Source organism: Callospermophilus lateralis, chromosome 6 (assembly GCF_048772815.1).
Source record: "Callospermophilus lateralis isolate mCalLat2 chromosome 6, mCalLat2.hap1, whole genome shotgun sequence".
Lineage (NCBI taxonomy): Eukaryota > Metazoa > Chordata > Mammalia > Rodentia > Sciuridae > Callospermophilus > Callospermophilus lateralis.
The window spans coordinates 128,059,284-128,071,909 of record NC_135310.1 but is presented as its reverse complement, the minus strand read 5'-3'; the positions used below and the strand labels follow the sequence as shown (position 1 = coordinate 128,071,909).

The following is a 12,626-nucleotide window of genomic DNA, read 5'->3' as shown; positions in this document are numbered from 1 at the left end:
CTCTTTGAAAGTATTGTTTCTGTTAACGTGCAATTGGTTATTAATACTCAGAAAGAATACAATTTTTTAAAATAGAATTAATTTCTAATAGGGCAAGTATTGATAGACATAATCCACAGAAACACGATTACCTCTGGAATGCACACTACTTTCTAAAAGCATATAAAGACCCTGAAGCCCAAAAGTTTGAGAACTGCTGATTTACACCCTGAGGCAGAAATTAAGGAATGGTGTGACAAAGAAATATTAGTACAAAGGAGTGTTCAGGGCAAAGTCCCAGCCATGGCCATGGGTCTCAGGGTCTAGAAATGGGTCTGGGCACAAAGCACTGGGGATTCCCTATCTCCGTGGAGTTTCATTATCCTTCTCCCAACCTGGGTCAGGTCTTTCTGCCTGGACCCTCCTGACGCGGCCCCAGTTCTTGTTCCAATCGCATGTCCTACTCCTAGAGAAGCCAGTCAACGTCACCGCGGTTCGGGTTTTAACATCCCCACCCAAAAACCCACGGGGGCTCAGAATCTCCACAGAACTGCGGAATGAGGATGATGGCGCCCCGAACGCAGCTCCTGACAGAGATTTGGGCGGGTGAGTGCGGGGCGGGGAGGTAAACGGCCTCTGCGCGGGAGGAGCCAGGGGACCATCTTGTGAACCCGCAGGACCAGGGAAAGCCGCGTCCCTGCAGCCTCCCGCCCAGCGCGGCTCTTCCTGACCCTCCACTCCTGCCCCTAAGTCCGGCCTCCCACCGCCTCCTTTGCGTCTCTCAACCCCGCTCCTCTCCTCCTGGGTCTTCAACCAGGGACCTGGGGTCAGCCGCCGGCAGGAGAGTCGCGCGGGTCTCAGCCGCTCCCGCCCCACGCTCCCACTCTATGAGCTACTTTGAAACCTCCGTGTCCCGGCCGGACCGCGGGTAGCCCCGGTACCTGGAGGTGGGCTACGTGGACGACTCGCAGTTCGTGCGCTTCGACAGCGACGCCGCAATGCGAGGATGGAGCCCCGGGAGCCCAGGATGGAGCAGGAGGGGCCGGAGTATTGGGAGGAGGAGACACCGAGAGCCCAAGCTACGCGCAGAGCTACCAAGTGAACCTGACCACCCTGCTAGCCTACTACAACCAGAGCGAGGGCGGTGAGTGACCCCAGGCCCGCGTAGGAGGTCGCTATCCCTGAGGTCCGGAGTCTTCGGGATTCATCAGGCCAGTTCACCCAAGGCTGAGGGACCCGCGGGGACACTCCACCCAGAAAGCGTCCATGGGAACTGTGACCGGTTTCTTTCCGGTTTAGGGGAAGCAACCCTGGGGGAAGGGGGCAGGGGCTGGGACGCGGCTGACCGTGGGGCGGGGACAGGCTCTCGCACCAACCAGAGGCTGTAAGGCTGCGAAGTGGGGACCAAGGGACGCCTCCTCCGCGGGTTCAGTCAGACAGCCTATGAAGGCTCCGATTACATCGCCCTGAATGACGACCTACGCTCCTGGACGCCGCGACCTGGCTGCTCAGATCACCAAGCGCAAGTGGGAGGCGACAGGTTTTGTGGAGGGCTACAGGGCCTACCTGGAGGGCACCTGTGTGGAGTGGCCCGCCGGATACCTGAAGAGTGGGAAGAAGGACCTGCAGCGAGCGAGTATGAGCTGCTGCTGGACAACTGCTTGATCTCCTGTAGATCTCTCAGTCAGCTTTCTGAAAGGAGGGGAGGAGAACGGCACCCACCTAGAACATGGCCCTGCTTCTCCTCCAGAGGGAAGTGAGGGGCCCTTGATTCCCAGGTGCTATAGTAGACAGGAACTGAAGGCCGCTTTTTCTCAGGACAAGTAAGGGATCCAGTCTCTCCCTGGCTGGTGGGAAAGGCAATAACTCATCACAGTTCCCTGGCAGCAGCCTTGTCATCTCCAAGGGACTTTCTATCAGGTGTTTGTCTCAGCTCCAGCCTAGAGTCTTTGGAGGTCTGACTCCAGCTTTTCCACATCTCTCATCCCCTATCTAGACCAGAACCTGAGGTCTCGCTCAGACACCTGAAGCTTCTTACACTGGGCTGTCTCAACCCTCTTCTAGAACTTTCTGAGGTATAGGAGATTATGCCAGAAACCTGAGTCCAGGCTTCTGTTTAGGTTTTGTGCTCCCTTCACCAATCCAATCCTGTTGTCATTTCTGGGTGGACACACTGAGTGCTGCTTTAGTAGCCCAGGAAAGGTAATGCAGTGATGTCTGAATTTCTTCTTCCTCCCAGACCCTCCAAAGACACATGTGACTCACCACACTAGCCTTGAAGGAGATGTCACTCTTAGGTGCTGAGCCCTGGGATTCTACCCTAAGGAGATCACCCTGACTTGGCGGAGGGATGGGGAGGACCAAACCCAGGACATGGAACTTGTGGAGACCAGGCCTTCAGGGGATGGAAACTTCCAGAAATGGGAGCTGTGGTGTTGCCTGCTGGAGAAGAGCAGAGATACACATGCCATGTGCATCCTGAGGGGCTGCCTGATCCCCTCCCACTGTGATGGGGTAAAGAGGGGGTGAGGTCCCAGAGCCTGTTGTCAGGAAAGCAGGAGGCTTTCTGGAGACGCTCTGCAGGGTAGGGACTGAGAGATGGGGATCAGGGCCCCTCACCTTACTTCCTTTCCTCTCCCAGAGCCACCCTCTCAGCTCACTGTCCCTATCATGGGAATTGTTGCTGGTGTGGTTCTCCGTGGAGCTGTTGTCACTGGAGCTGTGCTTGCTTTTGTCATGTGGAAGAAGAAAAACACAGGGAAAGTGCAGGGTCTGAATTTTTGTTCCACTGGTGGTTTTAAGTACCTGGCAGAAATGTGTGCTGCCTTGGTAATGGGAAGAAATGTCTACACAAACATGTCTACCCAACCTGGACCCTCTTTACTCTTTGTAAAACACATAGAAACTTAAGGACAGTTTTTATCCTTCTGATATTTGTGGTGAAGGGGACTTGATTCTCAGCATTTAGAGGCCAGAGGGGAATTTCCCTGATGAGGACACAACTCTAGGAGAGCAACTGCTCCATTCCTAAGCACCTCCTTTCTTCTTGTCTCCTGATCCTTCCCTGCATCTGGAAGGGAACGGAACTTTTGTAATTCTAGAATCTTCCACAAAGTCCAGGACTAGGGGGTACTTCTAAGACCTGTCTCCAACCTGTTCTCTCACAGGATGCTTTCTTCCCACAGGTGGAAAAGGATGGACATAACACTCCAGCTGCCTGTGAGTATAAAGAACAGTGATCCCTGAGACTTTTGGGGTAGTGTAGAGGGGAGCTGATCCATGCCATAATTCCTCCACTCTCCACATCTCCTATGGGCTCTGACCAGGTTCTGTTTTTGTTCTGCCCAGGAAGTGAGAGTACCCAGGACTCTGATATGTCTCTCACTGCTTGAAAAGGTGAGACCCTTAGAAGGCCTGAAGAGGAAGAGAGGTTGGAGCATAAGGAGAATCCTGGGTTATAGGATTTAGAAATTTTGAGTGTGTAATGGAACGTCTCCACTTATTGACTAATCTGAATTTATTCATAATACTTTCTTTTACAGTTTGAGATAATTACCTTCTGTGGCAGTGAGCAAGCAATACAGGTTTTGTTCTGTTTTCTTCCAGTTCCCTTCTTAGAATTCAAGGAGTCCTGACTTCTCTTTGTGCAACTGGCATCGAACTATATCTAATGTCTGTGTTCCTATCAGCATAATGTGAGGAAAAAGAGAGAGAGCCCATTCTGGAGACTCCCCACACTCTCCTGTTCTCTGACCAGGTTCTCTGACCAGTCAGCTTTCCTGTGTAGCAGATGTGGGGCTGGGATGTCTCCATTCCTGATTTAGCTGTGTGTTGCCCTGAACTGTAGCTTTCCCTTCCCTATTGAAAAACAGAAGGTGGATAATGATTTGTATTTCAAATTTGTGACAGGATATATGGTCAATTGGTTAATTAAATTTAAGAAAAATTCCTAACATTTCTAAGAGATTGTCCATGCCTGTAATCCCAGCAGCTCAGGAGGCTGAGGCAGAAGGATAGCAAGTTCAAAGTCAGCTTTAGCAACTTAGTGAGGCCCTACACAACTCAGTGAGTCCCTGTCTCTAAGTAAAATATAAAAAGGACTGGGGTAAGTGCCCCTAGTTTCAATTCCCAGTACCAAAAAAGTGAATAAATAAATATAATAAAGCCTGAAACAATCAAGAATGCACATGTTTGCTGTGCTGACTCTGCTGCAGGTATAGACGAGGTAAGGATAAATGGAGCTGAGGGTGGGAAAGTTGCCACCAAGACTTGGCTTAGTCCATCAAGGACTTTGATGTGGTCACTCCTCAGCTTGATCATCTTCCCTGCTCTTTAGTCCTTGTCCCTTCAGTTGAACCTCATCCTACCAGGACTGTGATGATAGGAACTCAGCATCATCATGGTCCTGTCTCCAGGACCATGGGCTGGGAGTGGGTTAACATAGGGTGAGACCTGAGTCTGACCTTCTGCTCCCATATTTTTGTGCTTCTCAGTTTCTACAGAGAATCATCCCTGTTTTTTGTTAGTAATTTCTAATATGGGTGTCTCTCGCCTTTGACCACAACAAGAGACCTTTTTCTTGTCATTATCCTGCAAAACCAATGGTGGTTCCTGGATTGTATTTTCCATCATTTCTTTCATATTTTTCAGGAATCAGATTAAGGGAATAGCAGAGAGGAAGGATCTCATGATTTCTCACTTTAGACAAATCCCTCTTAGAGTTTCACCTTCTCTATTCAGCACTTTTACTGCCCTGAGTTCTACTAATCCTGGCTCTTGCTCCTTTACAGATTCCTGGATTGATCAAATAGAGATCAACAGATGTTTATTTGAGAAATATGACCCATTAGTCAAGGATCTTTTTTTTTTTTTTTTTTGTAAGATCAAAATGTACTTAGCTGCCATGGGGTATAAAAGGGCTGGTGTGAAGAGAGGGAGGACAGTACTTGTGAGAAATGACTCTGACCTCAATGTAAGAAGCCCTTTTGCTGCAGATGCAACAGCAGCATTTGGTCAGAGACCATTAATAATAATGGTGTCTCTCTAGAAGAGGGAGGAGCTGACACTGATCAGCTCATTTGTTGAGTACTGAATATATGACACATAATTTGCATCTAGGATACCTCAGGGAACTGAATACAGACCAAAAATTCTAACCTTGTGGAGCCTGTGTCAGAAAAAAGATGAAGAGGATACACTCTAAGCACAGTAAATAAGGACAGTGTTTATTTTAGTCAGAGTGCATGTGTGGGGACACTAAATATAAGATGGCTGTTTTACTAGGGTGTTCAGCATGGGGCTTATTAGCAAGGTGATTTAAAAAAAAACTTTCTTAGTTGTAGATGGACACAATATCTTTATTTTATTTATTTATTTTTATGTGGTGCTGAGGATTGAATTCAGTCCGTCACATTCTACCACTGAGCTACAAGCCCAGCCCCTAGCAAGGTGACTTTTAAGGATAGATTGGAAAGACTTGAAGGAATTTTGGGGGATGTTTGGAGGAAGATTTTTCTAGGGGGAAGGAAAGTCCTGTGCAAATGGACTGGGGCAGAATCTTGTGTGTGTGTGTGTGTGTTCTGGGAAAAGCAAGGATCTGAGATGTTCTGAGAACAGACATTGAGAGGAGCTCAGAGGCACAGCCACTCACTGACGATATGGAGGTTGATGGAAGGAATCTTACTTTGAGTGAGGCAGTTTTGAGCAAAAACAGACAAGGTGAAACTTCAAATGATCTCTCTGACTGCTGAGCTGAGAACAAAGGATTAGCAAGGGTGTAGGTAACTGTAGGTAACTAGTCCTCTGTTGGAGGATTGGGTTTGAGTAGGAAAAGTAGTGGAAGTGGTTGGATGCTATGCACATTTTAAAAATGGACTTTACCAGCACTCCCTAATGAACTGAATGTGGGGTATGAGAAAGAGCAAGAAAGGAGAGCACCAAAAATTTGTGACACCATATTCAGAAAGAAGAGTTGCATCGATAGAGAAGAGAAGACTGACAGGCCCATGCAAGGAGAAGACTTCACAAGCACTCGGTGGAGATGTTAAGATGAAGTGTTCAAACTGCTGTACCAACAGCTGATGATCCAACTGTTTTCAGCAATCCAAAGGACCTGATGTACATATACTCTTTTGCTTGACTGGTATTAGTGTGAGACAAGGTGTGGTAGAGGTGTCCTTGCTCACTCTCACTTTCTGTATGTCTGTATGTGTCTTGTTGCGGGTTGGTAACAAACATTTCACAGTCCAGTGTTGGTGCACATAGTATACTTTTAGGAACATTGTTCTAGACAGCAGAGTATTCCAGCATCTGCCCTTGTGTCAGATCAACAACAGGAAGGAATCAATAGTTCATGGTGATTCCTTTTTCAGTAACATTGTTTTAAGGCTGCCTTCCCACTAAAATCAACTAAAAAGAAGACACAAAATGGAAGATGCATCTAAATGTAGAGAAGTATAAAAAGATAGCAATCCTTTAGCTGAAAATATAAACGTGGGCAGGAATTCATGGAGAAAAAGTTTCTCTTATGCTTGAGGCATTTGCCAAATCTGGAAAAATATTAGTTTTTTCTTAGACTCACGAGTCATACTACCGTGTTAGTTTACTGTGACTATAACCAAATACCTGAGATAATTCACTAATAAAGAGGAAACATTTATTATGACTCAATTTTGAAGGGTGAAGTCCATGATTGGCCCTGCTACTTCATATCTGTTAGTAAGGCAACATATCATGTTGGGGACACTGGACAGGGCAACACTGCTTGCCTCCTCAGTAGGAGGCAAAGGAGAACAAGAAAGTGGAGGGTGTCCCAACAATGTCCTTCAAGGACACAGACCCCAATGCCTTAAGAACCTCCCAATAGGCCCACCTCTCAAGGATTTCACCATCTCCCTTTATCACTGCCTAGGGACCTGGCATCTAACATGTAGGCTTTGGAAACACTCAATAGTCAATCATATCCTCAGAGATAGTTTGAATAGGGAGAATAATAGGAGACATCCTGGCTTTCCGTTAGATCTAGGAAACAAAACATTTGTATCCTCTGTGTAAGAAATAAACATCTTTTTCTTGTTCCTACCCAAGAATTCTTAGAAAACTTACACTAAGCCAGGCAAAAAGAAAAAAATAAAAAAAAAAAAGAAATAACAAATATTTTTGAGAATTTGTAATCGCCACCCTGCACTCTGTTAGGTTTGTTGTCCTGATTGGCTTTAGAATTTGGGGTCAAATAAGTTCAAATCTTGGTTTTTGCTTTATAAATATCCTGGGTTGGCATTGATTCAAATTTTGAAGAAGTGAATAAAGATTTGTATGGAATCCATATTTAACCAATGTGACAAAAATTTACATAATTCATTACAAAAAATGAGAGACTAGCAGCAGAAATGTGTAGGTACAAGTGGAAAATGATAATGGGATCAAAATCAGTAAAAAACAGATAGTAGAAAGAAGCTCATAAGATGTCCATATTTGAATTAAGAAACAGAATATTACAAGTCATAACCAGTGTTATATACAAAGAAAATTATGGCAACCTTCAAGTGCCTATAGAAGTAGTGAAAGACCCACCGATTCCCTGTCCAAGAAAGACGCACGAGGCACTGGCTGCAAACGCAAGAGGTTTATTCAGACACAGACGCCTGTGGGTGCTCAGCAAAACCTCAGCCGGAGCTTTGGTGAACTGGCACCCCGGGCTTTGGGGTACAGGTCTTTTATAGGATAATGGGGCAGGTTTCGCGCGCGCGGGAAGTGACAGGTTTCTTATTGGTTATTTTGAACCCAACATACAGATTACCTAAAGGGCAAAGTTGTTTTTCACTTTATGTTCCTGGATAAACCTCATGACAGTTACATATTAACACTCTGGTTTTTCTGTTCCTGCTTATCATTATCAGTTCCTGTTTGTTCAGGCATGCCTTGGGATCTGCTTTTCTGTTCTTCCTCAACCATCCTGTCCCCTCACAATAGACTACCCTTAACTGATTAACAGAGAGACCTCTCTTTAAGTGGGTTAGCAACACGCCCTGATGGTTTCACAATGGGGCCTGGGGTTTCTGGGCTGGGGTCTTTCAGTAGGAAATTAATCATGATCTAAGTGTTTTTCAAAGATACCACATTTAATTATTAGAAAGTAAAATCATAACAATTGTCTTAAAATTAAGCTCACTGACTTTTGCTTTGAGCTAAAATGGAGTCAGAAACACAAGAAAGTCATAAAAAGATAGATATTCACACATTGGACAAGTCTAACAATTTACAACCTCTGATAGAAAAAGAATGAAAGAGGCAATGTAGAGAAATCAAAAGGAGACAGAAGCAAGGTGCAGAGGCAAAGCCTCAGGGAGTTGAGGGGACAGACACAGGCATTTGGGTGGCCACATCACAGAATATGTGAGATGAAGGCACATAGAGAAGGTAACTGAAAATAGAAGCACTGGAGGTCTAGAGGTCATCTCTTATGTCCTCAGTTCATCAGTACATACGTGTAAGAACACCATCTGAGGACAGGAAAAAGATAGACCACAAGCACCAGAGGGAACATTGGTAGGTAGAGCCAGAAAAAGTGTCTGTTCCCATGTCCATGCTGGAAAGCCTCATTGTTTGCTGGACATTGGATAGAGTGTATAGAAGGGTATGAGCCTATCAGTGAATAATATGTGGCATCAAACAAAAAATTACAAGTGTGCAATGAAAACAAGAAAATGCAACACATACAGCAGAGAAAAATAATCCAGAAAATCTAACATTGAGATAGTTATTGTAAATGAATTGCTCATGCTCAGAAGGTTACATAAAAGACATAAAATATAGAAGAGTCACCACTAGCAAAAAGGACTCAGCCAGGTGCAAATTTCATGGAACTTCAGAGCCTTTATTTAGTGGTAGATTCATTCCTCTCTCTGATGGGCCCACTTTCCTGGTGGAAACTGAGCCACTGGCCAAAGGGGGAGTCTGTGCTTATATAATTACACTGAGAGGTGACTTGATTAATGAATGTACCAGTTTGGGCACTGAGGAATTTGAGATCTGTTTTTACTGGGCAGGATGGGGTTAGTGGTCAGTATCTAGTAAAGGGTTTATCAGAGACTGTCATTCTAGATTTGATGGATGTTTCCTCCAATGACCTTCCTGGTCATTGGGAAAGAATGCATTGGGAAAGGATCAATGTTATCAGAATTTTGTCTTCATCTTCACTACCTCTTCCCAGGCCACACTGTTTTGGGGTTTGTCGTTTTCTATATTTACTAAGCACAAGCTTGTAATCATAGCTACTTGGAAGGCTGTGTCTGGAGAATTACAAATACAAAACCAGCCTGGGAAATTCAGCAATGATCTGTTTCAAATTAAAATCCGAAAGTCTAGGTTTCAAGGGTTTGCCTAGTGTGCATGATCCCTGTATTTGATCCATAGTAACACAAAAATAAACAAATGAACAAACAAATAAAAGAGAGCACATAAAGATCACAATCAAAATTCCAAAGATGAAAGTGTCTGAGTTGTAAGGTGAGATTAAGGTAGACCCTGCACTGGAGAATAAAAGATAAGTGAGCTTGAAGACAAAGAAATAGAAACTTTTCAAAATTACACAAAGCAAATCTTAAAATAAAATTTTGGATTTATAACATATTCAGAAATATGTTTAAAGATGGTACAAAAAAAAAGAAAAGGAAATACAGTGATAGAGAATAAAATTGCCATCTCACTGCAATTATGTGAGCATAAATCTGAAGTAGTTTCTGGGACAGTAAATTCTAGAGCAACCACTAAAATCACTATAGTGAAAAACTTTGAAGAGAATTAACTAAGGCAATTTCCATTACAGTAGAAAATAAGGGCTGCCACTGCCACCCTAGGCCACCACTCCATCAGAGTGCACAGGCCGGGGGACAAGACTGCCTGCAACTAGGACTCAAAGAGGGAGTCCCCACTATGTCATGACATGTGACTAAATCAGTCAGGATCACTCCAGAGAATTGGACTGGCTATTAAATAATTAGACACAGAAAGTACCTTTTTCTTGGTTTCAATAATGGCTCCTCAGTCCCAGATCCCACAAGGGAAGCAAAAGAGGCAGACAAAAGAGAGAGGGAAGCACATTCTTAAGTCCTATATATTGAGGGAAGTCATTCCATAGAACATTCCATCCAAACAAGAAGGCAGTCCAGTCCCATTGGGAATACCCACTCCTAAAGCCTTACTCCCCTGCTGAGCAGAGATGGGAATCCACCTGCTTCTGAGGACAAGGAAGCCAGTCTCCACATCTCCATCGCTGGAAGCTAGGGGGCGCTCAGCTCCTATGTGGCAGCTTCAGACACCACTGCACTGCATCCTAGAGTCAGGGCTGCCCATATGAACCCTATGGTCAAGCTGCTTCTCCAGAGGTTTCAGAGGTGAGACCACCTCTCCAGTGGCTCCGAGAGTAGAGCATCAAATAAAAGAGAATTATTCTTGAGTCTTAAAACTATTGAAATTTTCCCAGCTAGGTTTTGGGCTTAGGGGGACCCATAATCTTTCTCTTCTTTGTAGCTTTTCCCTTTGAACAGGAATGGCCAACCTGTACCTGTTTCATCATTGCACATGGAAAGCATATAACTTGTCTGGTTTCACAGGATCACAGCTGGAGAAGAATTTGCTTCAAGATGAATTGTACCATGTGTCTGTCTTTCTGACCCATATCTAGTTTAAATAGCATTTTAGATGAGATTGAAGCAAACAAGGAAGCTGGTTTGGGCCTGGGAAGTTGGAGACTGCCTCTGGGGCATTGACATGCTAATTCCTCCAGAGCCCTTCCTCCACCCTTTCACAGAGAACCTGACCCAGGAATTGTTCCTCCCAGCAGGAGCTGTTATTCAATGCTGGTTGGCCTACTACCTTCCTGGATCACTCCACCATTGGCCCTTCCTCCTTGCCCATTTGTTTCCCACCTTTTGGCTCACCCCAGCCTAGTCACCTAGGCTTAGTCACATACACAGGATGGGAGAGACAAGAGGGGGAAGAAAGAAAATCTAAAATGTATAAAAGGGGCAGGATGCTCCCACTTCTTGGGAAGCCAAGATACCAAGTATAGACCCTTTCTTCCTCCAGGGAGAAGTATTTCCATTCTTTAAATAAAACTTGCTTTCTATGGTTGCCTCGGAATTTCTCTGGTGTTTAATCTTCACATCTGGGAAATGGGATTTGTGTCATCAGTAAACGACGGTATCAAAACTATGGACATAAAAATTAGAAATGATCTCCATCACTGGAAGCTAGGAGGCGCTCAGATCCTATGCGGCAGCTTTAGACACCACTGCACTTTCAACAGGCCAGGCTGTTGCTGCCTGCATCCCAGAAGTCAGGGCTGCCCTTATGAATGGGTTAAGATTTAGGGGGATGTTGGATAGATGAATGTATTTGGCATGCAAAAAGGGCATTTGGGGGGCTTTGGGGTGGAGCACTTCTACAATCTTCCTCCCCTGAAAATTCAAAACTTAAAGTTCTAACTCCCAATGTAACAGTGCTTGGAGATAGCATCTTTAAGAGATAATTGAAGGCATGTGTGGTGGCGCATGCCTGTAATTCCAGCAGCTGGGGAGGCTGAGGCAGGAGGATCACTAGTTCAAAGCCAGCCTCAATAAAAGCAAGGCATTAAGCATCTCCGTGAGACCTTGTCTCTAAATAAAATACAAAATAGAGATGGTGATGTAGCTCAGTGGTTGAGTGCCCCTGAGTTCAATCTCCTGTACCAAAAAAAAAAAAAAAAAAGAGAGAGAGAGAGAATTGAGGCCAAAGGGTGGAGAGGAAGAAAGAAAACAGCAAAAATAAAAACAATAATGGATCCTGAGACCAATGAACCTTGTCCCCCTAAGCATAGTAAAAGAGAACTTCCTCCTTCTCTCTCTCCTTCTCCTTTTCTCTCTGTCCATTAACACACACACAACACACACACACAGCCAGATTTTTAATAGGCAGGACAATAGCTTGTCCATGGAGGAAAAGGTCTTAATGTTTGTTTTTCTAGAAATATTCAGACCTGAGATGTTATTAGGCAGCTATAACACTGCCTTGGAAGAAAGAAGCCAGGCCATAATACTCTTTGCTCCAAAAAATTTTGAAATCAAATTGGTCGGAAAATGATTATTATTCTTATTCAAGGCCAGTTTTGAAGGGAGATGATGAAACTTAATTGTTTCAAAAGTTCCATCTCCAAAATCCCTGAAAATTCACAGAATTTGTAAAGAAGAGGCAGGGAAGTGACACAGGCAGGAAATGTTCCTACACAGATTTAGTGATCCTGCAGGTAGACAGGCCTGAGTGGGCATCTCTGCTCCCATCTTCTGTGAAGACAGCCAGGACGGGGGATCTGGCCTTCAGCTTTCTTCTTTCAGCAGAAAAAAATATATTACCAATTCAGTAAGGGGGTGGCCCTCAAATTTAGTCTGGTTCAAAATTGGACGACATTTTCATCAGCTTTGAATGGGGCTCCTGGTTTCAGTCCATAGACAGCCAACCCCACTGCTCTGGGCCTCAGGGACAAAATATATGCCCTAAAGGCACAAACCCCCAGTTACCTACCTCCTCCACCTGTAAATGCAAGGCCCACAAATGATGGAGGCAGGAGATGGGAAGCAAACCTGGGATCAAAGCTTGGATCAGCAAGCTTT

The 12,626-nt window shown here is 44.8% G+C and overlaps 1 pseudogene; it reads left to right on the top strand.

The window, feature by feature from the left end:
• Nucleotides 1-536: 536 nt before the first annotated feature.
• Nucleotides 537-3,218, top strand: LOC143402064 (saoe class I histocompatibility antigen, A alpha chain-like; annotated as a pseudogene).
• The last annotated feature ends 9,408 nt before the right edge of the window (nt 3,219-12,626 follow it).